The following is a 13,375-nucleotide window of genomic DNA, read 5'->3' as shown; positions in this document are numbered from 1 at the left end:
AGATTTGAGAACATTTTGAAATTCACTGCTAATAAACTGCGTCCCATTATCTGATATTACAACCTCAGGAAATCCTTCTCTCAAAAAAACATCACTGATAGCTTTAGAATTAGCCTCCTTAACCAATTTAATTTCTGGCCATTTTGATGCATAATCAACTAAAACTAATATGTATTTGAAATTACCATTAAGAACATCATACGGTCCTTGTACATCAATACCAACCTTTACCCACGGCTTATCAGGACATTCGATGGGTTTCAAAGGAGGAATATTTAACTTCAATGACTTGTCAGAGGAAGAACAAACACCACATTCTCTCACCATGTCCTCAACTTCGACATCCATTGAGGGCCACCAGAAAACATCTCGAACATGACGCTTAGTGAGGGTACAACCTAAATGTCCTTCATGTACACGTTTTAAAATACCAGGTCTGAGAGAGGACGGAGGGATACGTTTCTCACCTCTCAATAATAAACCAATGGTTAACTCTTGACTGACTTTACAAAAGGGTTGCAGTAAAGGTGAAAGGACTTTCTCAAGTGGCCACCCTTTGGCAACTAAATCGCAAACATCTTGAAGAATCGAATCGGAGAGAAAGGCTGATCTCCAATCTTCCTCAGATCCTACATTGTGGCAAGGAATATCTATACCAGCAACAAAACAATCTTCACAATCTTAATTAATGAGAGCGTCAAATTTAACATTCTCTTGATCATTATCGCTGACAGGAAATCTAGATAGAAAATCAGCTCTAAAATTTTGTCCACCAGGTATGTGCCTGACTTCAAAATTGAACTGTAACAGTTTGGTAACCATCCTAACTATCCTGGGGGTGGAACACTTGCTCATACCATCACCAAGAATACTTACAAGAGGCTTATGATCCGTGAGAAGAGTGAACTTCTTGCCCCACACATATGAGCGAAATTTTTCTATTGCCCATGAACATCCCAGAAGTTCCTTTCCGCTAACCGAGTACTGATGTTCAGGCCCTCTGAGTACCCTGGAGGCAAAAGCGATGGTATGTTCTGCTCCATCAATTTTTTGTGTCAGCATGGCGCCTAAACATACTTGACTTGCGTCAACAGTAATGAAACATTCATGGGCAGGATCAAAATGCTTAAGGGCTTTACAACGGCTAAAGACAGTTTAACAAGTTCAAGAGCGCTCTCACAGTCCTTTCCCCATTCAAAAGGTGCACCTTTCTTTAACAGTGCACTAATTGGTCTAACAATACTTGCAAAGTCTGGAACAAATTTAGAATAATACTCACACAGCCCAAGTAGCGATTTAACTCCTGATTTATCTACAGGGGCAGAAGCATTAGAAATCGCTTCCAACAATCCTGTCTTGGGACTGACGCCTTCTTGTGATAAAATGTGGCCTAAATATTCAACCTTATCACAAGAAAACTCACACTTTTCGGGTTTTAATACTATTCCATTATCCCTAAATAAAGATAAAACGTTATCCAGCATCGCATCATGAGAAAAACTGTCATTACCAAATACCAAGACATCATCTTGAAAAACTAAGACTGAATTTAAGTCACGAAGAATATTGTTCATGATCCTTTGAAATACGGACGCCGCAGAGGCTAGTCCAAAAGGCATCCTACAATATTGATAAGTGCCTAAAGGGGAAACAAATGCCGTGAGATGCTTTGAGTCTTGGTGAAGTTCAACCTGGTGGTAGGCGCTTGCCAAATCTAGTTTGGAGAAACATTTGGCACCCTTGGTAGGAGCAAAGAGATCAGAGAATTTAGGAAGGGGATGAGAATCAATCCAAATTTCCTTATTGAGGGACCTCAAATCCACACAAACGCATTTTTCTTGCGGGCAATGACCAAAGGTGATAACTATAAAGATGACTCAGCCGGTTCAATAATTCCTTTGGCACATAGTTCTTTTAATTCTTTCTCCAAAACAGATCTAACACTAAATGCTACCCTTGTGTTTGACTGTGCTTGTGTTTGACTGGAGTGGCATCTTTCTTGACAGCAATTTTGGGCTTGAAACCCTAAACTTTCCCAAGAGAATTGCTAAAAACAGAAGGATTTTTTTTTTCCACTTCTGTGTGATATCATCACAACTATCAACAACCAGAACTTGTTCTAGGGTTCCAGGTCTCAGAATAATTCTGAATAAACCCTGGTGAAACCAACCAAGCATGTTCAGACCCTTTACTGCAACGTAAATCTTTCCCTTGAAACACCTTCCTTTAAAATACAGTTTGTCCTCAAAATATCCAGAAAGATCGATCTTGTGTCCCTCGTAAGAAACAGGAGAACGATCAGGCGGAAGGAGCTTTATGGAGTCACCCCACGTTTCCTCAAACAAATTCTTAGTTATCATGGTGATCCGGGCATCGGAGTCCACTAGTAAGGGAATAGTTTTATCTCCAACACCAATGTCCACAATAGGGTCTCTACAATTAGAAGGATCACCCTCAACTACCTCTAAAGATGACCCAACCTGAACACATTCATCCCCCTCCTCTCTTATTACAGAAATAATTTCTGCGTCACTTTCACCATCAGATTCTACTACGCAAGCCACAGGTTTTTTAACATATTTTTGTTTTAGACAAACCTTTGCAAAATGTCCTACTATCTTGCAATAGTTACAAGTGAAATTAATAGCTGGACATTTTCCATTTTTACCATGAGGAGGATTACCACACCTAATGCAGAGTTTAGAATCAGGTTTGTTGAATCTGGAAGAAGCTTTAGAAGAAGTGTTTTTAACTTTAGATGTTATTTTAACATTTTTTACAACATTGACAGTGTCGTTGGTCTTTTCAATAGGCTTGTCTTCAAGTTCCTTCAAAGAAGACAACGAGGTTTCGATGCTTTTGGCTATTCTTAATGTTTCATCAAGGGAGGGATCAGCTAGGGATAATAGTTTCTGCCTAATGCTCTTTTCCTTGCATTGGCAAACAAACTGGTCCCTTATAAGTTGTTCAGTGAAGTTCTCGAATTTACATACAGCCGCTAAACGCCTTAAAGCAGAAACATACGTATCGACATCTTCATCCTCGCTTTGTTTTCTTTTGAAGAACTTTTGTCTTAAAACAATAAGACTGGGTTGCTTATCAAACCGCATTTTGAGTTTTAAAACAGTAATATTAAACTCATCGAGGTCATGACTTTCTTCCGGAGCAAGGTCAGGTAAATGTTTGAAAATGGATCTGCCTTCAAAACCTAAAGAATACAGTAACAAAGTTTTCTTTCTTTCAGCAGCATACCTCGATGCTCCTATTGCTCCTAAATAAGTTTCGAAGGCATCGAACCATTTTTCCCAAAGCACTGGTGGTTCACCTAGAGACTCTAAAAAGGAGGGAGGCGGGTTGACCTATTGAAATGTTGAAAGTTCAGGTACTAATAAAATAAAATACAGAAGAAATGTATCTTAGGAAAAAAAATCTTGTAAAATATTCACACAACACTTTTTATTTAGATAAGAAAATTCCCAGAGGAAGTGGTGTGAATATTATGGTTAGGAACACTTAGTACATTATGTGTGACAAATACCTCCAACAAGTGAAATCACCAAAATGACTGTGGTGTGCACAACAGTAGATAAGTTGAGTTACTGCAAAAAACAATTATGGTGTGCGCATCACCGCGTGATGAGCAAGGCATAAAATGCAAGCACTAACAGAAGACAAAAAAAAATAATGTAGTCTTATGGTGTGCGCATCACCGAAAATGCGCAAATAGGTATATACAAAACACTGCAAATAATATGTGAAGGATAAATGTCAATAACAAAAATGGGGTGTGCACATCACCGTATAATGAGTACTGTAAAAGTGATACTGTAACAAAATATTATGGTGTGCGCATCACCGCATGATGAGCATCATAATAAATGCAGGAGTTGTAGACTGTAACACCATTGCACAATTTATGGTGTGCGCATCACCGTGTATGTGAGCGCTGCGATGGGCGTGGAAAACAAACTGTGTTGATGGCAGCGTTCAAAACGTGAATTCTATGGTGTGCGCATCACCGAATATGTGAGTGTTGCAGAAATACAGAGCACAGTCTGTGTAGGTGACAGCGTTAAAAAAACATGAACTTTGTGGTTGCGCATCACCGCGTATGTGAGCGCTGCAAAGAGTGGTGGAAGTAGTTGAAAACTCACTGGACCTCAAGCTGGAACGCAAACCACGCGTTTACTCTCCGTTGCTAGGAGAATGCAACGCAGAACAATGACGAGTATGTCAAGAAGACTTTCCAAACGTCACTGTCACGCAACGGAAGAAGACTTTCCAAACGTCACTGGCACGCAACTTGACGTTGATAGAAGAATCAACACACTCATATAGAACGTGAAGGAAGCAAGGACATAGCTCGTGATGGTGAGTGGCTGTTTGGCCACAAAAATTCAAGCGAAAATAAAGTAGCAAAGTCTTGAAATATAAGTTTTATGGGGCACTGCTGAGCCAGAAATCGTAAATATGAGTAACACAACAGTGGTAAAGAACAGCGCTAAAACACCCTTCCAGTCATACATACAACGCAGAAACGCCCTACCAGGCACTTGATGGTAAACACCAGCAATTTGAAGAAGTGAAGAAACACAAATGTCTTGCTGGAAGTGGAAAGGCTGATGATCTGGGTTGATGAGCTGGGCTGGGATGTAGCAGTCAGCAGGTTCCTTGAAAAGGCACAGTTTTGCTGTCAATGTGGTTGCATAAAATCTTGCTTGAAGCACGCGGGATTCTTGAGATTTAGACCAAGTAATCCCATCCTCGTCGCCAGTAATTTTGTAGTAATTTAACCGGAGGCAACAGCGGTTAAAAGAGATTTATTAAGATTACAAGGTCGTGGAGCACAAAAGATGCTCCACCAGGCTCAGCAGTTGAAAGGCTCTCTAAACATAACATTCCATATCACTAAGCAACAGAAATCACTAAGCAACTACACATTCCACAATACTTTAGTACTAATAAATGAATACAACATACTACAGTCTGTGAGTAGGTGTGTGAGTCTCCGAGTAGGTCTGTGAGTCAGTGCATGAGTTTCTGGCTGGAAAACTTGGTTTTATTAGCAGGAGCTGTCACAGCTCTTGCCAAGCAAAAGCAAATAGCTCACAGCCCTGGGGGGTGCCAGTCCCCGTGGCCAATAATTGCTCCAGGAGGACACCACATGGCCCCCTCTTCTGTTTGTCAGAGCTGGCCCTGGGGTGGTGGCGATCCCCAGGGCCATTTATGGCAACAGTAGGGGGGCTGCGCGTCCCCCTCCTTCTGTTTGCATGGGCCACCTCTGGGAGGGAGTGGTCCCTGAGGCCAAGAACGGGTCAGGAGGAGGGCCTCTCATCCCCCCTCATTCTTAAAAGAATGAAATGGTAAGTGGGGTCTCCTGGGCACCGGGGTCCATGCCACGCCGCCAATTGTTTTATTTGCCCCACCGAGGTGGTGGTCCCCGGGGCTTCTAGAAGTCCAGGAGGAGGTTCTGTTTGGTCCCCCTCCGTTATTACCGTTATTAAAAACAAAGCCCTGGGGAGGTGGCTGTCCCTGAGGCTTCTAGAAGCCCAGGAGGGGGATCAGCATGCCCCCCTCCATTTTTTATAAAAAAGTCCCAGGGAGGTGGTGGTCACCTTCCTTTTTTTATAAAATGTCTCAGGACCTGTCCCACACGGGTGTCCTTTTCAGAACAAGTGTGGGAGCCCATGCTTGTTTTGTTTTTTGACCATGAATTTCACAAATGTGGCAAAATGTGTTTTTTCATGTTTTTTTGCCCTGATGGGACCCCAAGACAAAGGCCTGGAGGTCAGGGTATTCCTATCCTTCCCTCTTTTCTATTTTTCATGGTTGAAGCCAAATTCTAAGATGGCTACCAACACTTCCTGACAGCCAAATCAGAGCACTACAGATATCTGCACAAACTTGTTATTATTAGAAAAGGCGTTGCGATCACAGATAAACACATTTGATTTTCCTTAAATTTCTCAACAACTACTAAACAGATGTCCACCAAATAACTGGATATGTGATCTGCTAACCAAAACCTACCAAACAATTTTGTCGAGGGCCATTAAACAAGGTCAATTTGCAGCAAATGCCACTACTAAATGTCGGATATTTTCCGACATGTCTGCTGCTGCGGCTCGCCGTAAAAAAAAGTTTGTAAAACTTCTACACCTGTTTAAAGCTAAGGGGGCCCAAGACTCAATTGCGCAACAGTCAAAACTGAAGGTGCTGATTAAAGGCAAATTTTACTTGCTGACAGACGTAGATGAGGCTCAAGATTTGCTCAGCAAAATGTCGCCTGGCTAGACATTTAATACACCTCTGTGCTCTTTTTTTTTTTCTTCTCTTTTTCTTTAAAAAATGTATCAGATCAGAGGATGGCGTCATAATGGATATGGAGGAGGGGCAGAGGGGCGGAGGGGGGGTGTTCGGGAGGTTATGGGATGTTATATCAAGACACCTGTATGGTAGGGGTTAAGACTCAGTGGCAGGCGTGGGTGAGGGCAGCAGGAGGATGGCCACGGGTGAAGTCTCGGGCGAGGGTACGGGTGGTTGGAAGAAAAAAGGTGAAAATATGGAAGTTTTTTGCAGTAGGATTGTGTTTGGTGAAAGAGTACTCTGTAAGGATTTTTGCAGTCTATGGAAAAGTCGGCACTGTGCTATTTTTGATGTCGCAATGTTTGATACATATAAATTGTAATTTGTATTATGTCTATTAATGGGGGGTTGAAATGAATTTCGTTTAATGTGAATGGCCTTAATAATAGGAAAAAAATGCGAGCCATAGAGTCTTGGATTAGGACTGAGAATCCCACTGTAATAATGTTGCAGGAGACTCATCTTTCCGCTTCTAAAAAGGAGGATTTTCCGATGTTTAAAGCATGGGCTTTGTTTCGGGGTTTTTCATGCGCCATTAGTTCACAAAGAGGAGTCGCTCTTTTTCTGAATAAAAATTTGGAAGCTGAAATCACCCAGACGGAACAGGACAGTCTAGGTCGCTGGTGTTGGGTTTCATGCAGTTTCAAAAATCGACAAAGGCCTATCACCTTTGTCACCTTTTACGCTCCTATAGAGGATAATTCTCAGATCTATGACGCTATGTTTCAGTCTTTGCTATTGGTGGGAGGGGATATTGTCATTGGCGGCGATTTTAATATACTTATGAACCCTAATTTAGATTCTACCTCATCCTCCATGAGACAGTCTAAACCCAAATCCCTTCGGGCTATGTTAAATAATATAACAATACTCAATCTATGTGATCCATGGCGCTTGACAAATCCACGAAAAGCTGATTTTACTTGCTGGTCGGGTAGGTTTAAATCATCCTCCCGAATTGATTTTTTTTTGGCCTCCAGGCAACTAAATTTTTGTTCACAGAAAATTTGTCACAATGGTTTCTCAGATCATGCGACGGTGGTCATTAATTTTGCTGTGGGAGACAATACTAAAATTCCTAAACGATGGATTTTTAATAAAGCTCATTTACTAGAGATAAACTGGGTTACGACACTCAAATCAGAGATTTCGGACTTCATTGTTCGAAACACAGGCTCAGCTCCCATTCATATTATCTGGGACTCCCTGAAGGCTTTCATTCGGGGTATAGTCCTAAGCAAAGATGCGGCTGAGTGGCTTGTCGTAAAAAATATTAGGAATTCTCTGTTACAAAAAATTCAGGATTTAACAACACAACGATACTATAATCCAACTTGCAATGTTCAGAAACAACTTAGTGAAGCTAAGCGGGAACTTAGCGCCCATTATTTTTCACAGAGCGAAAAGGTTTTTCGTAGACAATCTCAAAAAGTCTATGAAGAAAGTAACTTCACGGGGACATTTTTAGCCTGGCAGGTGAAAGAACAAGCTGCTACGAACATGATACATTCTTTAAAAAATCCAGCTACCTATATTGAGACATCTGATCAGGCAGAAATAAGTTCAATAATGTTCTCCCACTATCACAAAATCTATAGTACACAGTAATCCATTGACCATCAAAATTTTTTTGATTTTTTGGGGAGACATGCACTTCCCAGTCTATCTTCAGATGATCAACTAACTATGCGAAGCCCATTTTCTAGGGCGGAAGTTGACTTAGTTATAAAGGATCTTCCATTGGGTAAGGCCTGCGGCCCCGATGGTTTTCCTGCAGAGTTTTGTAAGGTTTTTTTTTAGTTCTTTTTGTGATCTGTTTTTGTTACTATTAAACTCTATGCTCGATGGCGGGCAAGTTCCCGCATTTTTTCATGAAGGGACGGTTGTTAGTTTTTTGAAAAAGGGGAAAGATCCCTAAGGACCCTAATTCATACCGACCGATCACACTATTAAATTTGGATTATAAAATCGCCACCAAATTACTGTCACTTCATTTTAATAATATCACGGCGGATTTAATTCACCCCGATTAAAACGGGTTTATCATAGGAAGGCAATTATTCACAAATACACATTTTTTGATTGAGGCACTAGATTATTTTGAGTCACGGGGTCTTCAGGCTTTGGTTTTACTACTAGATGCAGAAAAAGCTTTTGATTTGGTGGTTTGGGACACACTTTTTATTATTTTGAAATACTTTGGGATCCCACAACAAATCATTAATTTAAGACAGAATCTGTACACTGGTGCCACAGCAAATATAATTATTAATAAACTTTTAGCAGGTTCAATTTTAGTTCAGCAGGGAACTAGGCAAGGGTGCCCCCGTCTCCTGTCCTTTTCGCCTCTTTTATTGAACCACTTGCTGTAGTTATTCGGAATTGTGTACAGATTGTCCCTCCGGTCACCTCTATGGCCAAGATAAAACTATACGCGGATGACATTATGTTATTAATTAAACCGGATCTTCTATCACAGACACAGGCACCTCAGATTTTTGAAGAATTCGAGGCTTTAGGGGGCTATAGAATTAATTAAAAAAAGACAGAAATTCTAGTTTGTGGGGGCACAGACCCAGTATTACATCCAGACCTGTATGGTTGTATTAACTCAAAACCTAAAAGATATTTGGGGATTTTTATACACTTAATTTTGTCCCATTACTACGTAAGGTCCGTTCAATGTTTGCGCGTTGGGATCCACTACCGTTAACTATTCTCGGTCGAATTGCACTGATTAAAATGTCAATACTTCCCCTTTTCAACTTTTTATTTTCTACTATCCCAATTTTTCTGCCCGGCTCTTTTTTCTCTCGAGTAGAATCTATGTTTTCTGCATTTATCTGGCCATAAAAAACGCCTAGAATCGACATACGGACATTATATGAAGAAACTGAATATGGCGGCCTCTCATTACCAAACTTAAAAGAATATTATTATGCATACTTTGCACAGTACTTAGATAGATTTAAAAGTACAACTCCTGGTGTGAGCTTATTTGTAAAAAATTTCTTTGATTTAATATGCTTAGAAATTCAAATTCCATCCCCCCTCCTTGTGCTCAAATCACCTAAATTTGTTCGATACAAGACCCTGAATTGGCTTTTTAAACGACGGGATGCCATGCTTAAGAGATATTCCCTCCCCCTCTTTAATTTAACAACTCCCCTAATTGGTGTTTTTGCTTTTTTAAAGATCAAAATTGAACCCATAATTATTGCAAACTGGGGGCGCGCTGGGTTTAAAATGTTAGCCGATTTTGTGGGGAATGGGTCCTGGTTAGCTGTTGACACAATGAAACGTTTAATTCCTGGCAACTTTTTGTTAATCAGGTCCTATATTGAGATCTATAAAACTCTGGCTCAACTAGACCGTAGTCATATAGTACCCCTTCTCCGTTGGCAGAATATCTCTTTATAAATGCCTCAATAAAAAAACCTGGGGAATGGAAACTTTGTTTGGCACAGAGTCGTGAGGAAGAGTTGAGCTCTAAAGCTATACGAAAATCGTATACTCAGGAAACTTTTGTGTTATCTATCGATATATGGAAAACGGGAAACATCCTTTACAACGCAACTTTTACCACGCAGTGCCTTTACGACGCAACTTTTACAACGCAAACCATTACAACGCATTGTGCTGGGGGGCGCTCTAGGATAGGGAATAGGTTTATTGTACTATCCAACACCTTCCCTACTATCCACGGGGACTGGAGTTGGAATAGTAAATTAAACAATTCACTATCCAGCGCCCCAAAGAACTATGCGTTGTAAAGGCATGCGTTGTAAAAACCGCGTTGTAAAGGCATGCGATGTAAAAGCATGCGTTGTAATGTCATACATCCATGGAAAACTATTAATAATTTCAACTTTGGTTCACTACGTGGTGCCAACTGGCGTAGAATGTTATTTTTTAGCAAATGGCTTTTGTACCGCACTCCTGCTATTATCGCCAAAATGTATGACAATACATCTGCTAATTGTTTTAGATGCTTTCAATGTGACCCAGCCAATTGGTCTCACGTCAAGGCTTACTGTCCTAAAATTAAGCCTTTCTGGGATGAAATTGTTGACTTTCTTAAAACTTATTATGCGATTCCGATTTCTTGTAACGTCAAATTATTACTGTTTGGTTTTGATCCTGATTGCAAACTTTCAGATTAATTGGCAAAATTGGTTTATATTGTAATGGCTGTTGCTAGATCACTGTTATTGCAGAACTGGCGGTCACCACAGGTACCGGTGTTTCAGGAGAGGTTTGACAAAACGAAAAGGGTCAGGAAATGCGAACAAATGTATGCAAAACGGGTTGGAGGGATAAAAAAGTTTGAAAAGATTTGGAGACAGTATTTCGAGTAATTTCTTGCACAATATGTTATACTGTAAAGAATGAGAATGTTCATCCGTGAGAATTATATTTTTCTTTTTGTATCCGACTTAAGAGACTGCAAATAACTTCAATAGAAATCTTTTTTTTTTTTTTTAAAACTACCTTTCTACCCAATTTGGTGTAATTCCATCCAGTGGTTTGGGCTGCAGGCGTCTAAAGACTCTATGGGAATTAACATAGAAAACACCCTTTTTTTACCTCCATTTTTCTCGCCCCCCCACTTGATGGATCACCCCGAAACTTTCAATGCAGAACAAGATTCACCAGGGCACAGTTTTAGGAAAATTGAGTAAAGATTTGTCAAACAGCACCAAAGTTATAGGCAAGTCAAAAAATGATTTCCCTATGGAAACATGGTGCTAACTATAACTCCAGAACTCATCTGGTAACACCCTTACATTATTTCTCAAGAGGAATACATCTTTGCCACAGTGGAGTCCAAGTGACTTCGATTAAAGCCTATACCAGTTCCCAAGCAGACTTTATACTTGGTGATTATCTAATTGCACACACTTACATTTCTTGTAAGGATCAGGCACCCTGGTGAGAAGGCTTGTTTTTTCTTTAGTTTATTCAACATTTCAGGTGTGGTTGTTTTTGTAAAAAGGTGATTCCGGGTGTGCAAGAGAGGAGGCCTGCAGGTTTGCATTTGGATGCAGCAGCCTGATCCCCCAGGCCCTTGGGGCCCCAGAGAAATTGCCCAATAGAAAGAGGAAAGGAGCCACACCCACGTATAGTATCAACTAAGGTTCATTTTTGGTTACAAATGGACGGAAACAAATTCCTTGGAGAGATTCCCCCAGGGAAAGATTGCGATGTATGTTTGATTTTTCATTTTTAAAGTGCCATCACAACCATTAGTGCAGCAGGTGCTGCAACACTGGGGTAAGTGGTGTGAGAGGCGACTGCTCCCCAATTATGTCTGTCTTACTGCCAAAAAAGTGAATGGGAGCCCATTGTCTTTGCTAGTACTAGGGCCTAGGTCACCTTTGCTGTGCATGGAACAGGACCCAAGCAACACAGGCTGAGATGTGTTTTTATTTCCTCTTTGTTTACACAAAGGGGCAGAAAGCCTGCTTTGCACCTCAGATCTAGGAGTGATGGCCCAGTGGAGGAGGCAGAGCAGGCAGCCGGCTTTGCAGAGCTGTATGTATCATTGGTGCTGCAGCTGCAGTGGCACCAGGGCCGAGTGACATGAGGGGCCAACTAAATCCCAATTAAGGCTGTTTAATTATCCTTTCTTCCTTGCATTGTGGACTATGTGCCAGTGTTGCTCTGGGCCTCAAAGTAATGGCCAAAGGAAGGGGGAAACTGAAGCAGAGGAGACACCTTAGTTTGGGTATTAGAGAGATGTCAGGTAGACGAATGAGGCAAGACGGAAGCCCAAGTCTTTAACAAAGGGCAGAGGAGACAGCCCCATACTTGAGGCAGTATCTAACAGCTTCAGAGGCACTTGGATCCAGGGATCTGAGGGGCCCACTGCATCACAATTATGATTGTATTTCTTTAAAACAAAAGGGGGAGGCTCATTTTCCTCGCTAGTATTTGGCCTGAGAACACCTCTGCAGGAAAAAGGATGGCAACAAGTGGGAACTTAATTTTTTTAGAAATTTACAGGGACGCAGTTTCAAGACCGGAGTGATGATCAGGCATGGTGGGGAAGGGGTGGCAGAAATAGAAGAGATAGCCTGCTACTCAGGGCCACAGCTAACATTAGTGCTGCAGGTGCAGTTACATTGGGGGCAAAAGTGCAAGGGACTCACAATACCCCATTATTTTGTTTGATGCATTTGCTCTGTTATAAGTCTTGGATTGTATAGGTTTTGCATTCATTGTGGAATGTGCGCTACAGAAAAAGCATACCTGCACTCAGCCATGCCCCTCCATCTCCCCCAATATTTGCCATAAAGTTTTGGAGTGAGGTTCCACCATCAGAATATTTTGCTTTCTGGGGGCCTCTGAGCAAAACAATTGAAGAACTCTGCTGGAGAGTGGGGGTATACATTCCATAGACAAATTGAGAAATACATCTGTACACATTCTATCTTCTTTGACCAATAAACCTTAGTTGGTGCTTTACTTGAGATTTTAATAGGACCAGTCATCCATTCAGTATTTTAGAGCTTGTTCCATGGGTCAGAGGGCTGATGTAAGATGGACCTATGATGTTGCAAGACCTACCAAGATATTTCATGGGGAGCATGGACGTTCATCAGTAAGGAGAGGTGAGCTGAGACAGGATGGGGTCGGGCTGTTTCGGTAAGTCAGGGTAGACATCAGATATGTGGTAGACCTACAGTGACTAATATCCTAAGTGGAGTGAGTTAGCCCACACTCCTGTTTTACAGGTGTAGATGCTCTGCATACTGTCCTTACTAGGATCTCACAGGATGAGGGCCCTGACCAAACTAAGATCTCAGGATAAGAGTCTTGCCAATGCTCCCAGAACGAAGTTTGAGTGCTCAATAATAGGCACTGGTGAGGACTCTTTAACTTGGTGGAACTCTTTACGAAGTCTCTAAGTTCAGGAACCCATCACAACCTCTGGCAATTTCATGTCATCATCAACTTTCCTATCAAAGATTGCAAACAGATCTTTGCGTTCCTTCCTTGTCACTGA

General features: G+C 41.3%; 1 protein-coding gene across 1 annotated transcript in view; it reads left to right on the top strand.

Moving 5' to 3' along the window:
* The window catches only part of ITGAL (integrin subunit alpha L), a 453,229-nt gene that overhangs the window by 256,958 nt on the left and 182,896 nt on the right, over positions 1 to 13,375 (top strand). The window lies entirely within an intron of this gene.

This window comes from Lissotriton helveticus, chromosome 7 (genome assembly GCF_964261635.1).
Source record: "Lissotriton helveticus chromosome 7, aLisHel1.1, whole genome shotgun sequence".
NCBI classification, from domain to species: domain Eukaryota; kingdom Metazoa; phylum Chordata; class Amphibia; order Caudata; family Salamandridae; genus Lissotriton; species Lissotriton helveticus.
Note: the sequence above shows the minus strand (reverse complement) of the source record. Positions and strands in the feature narration are given on the sequence as shown.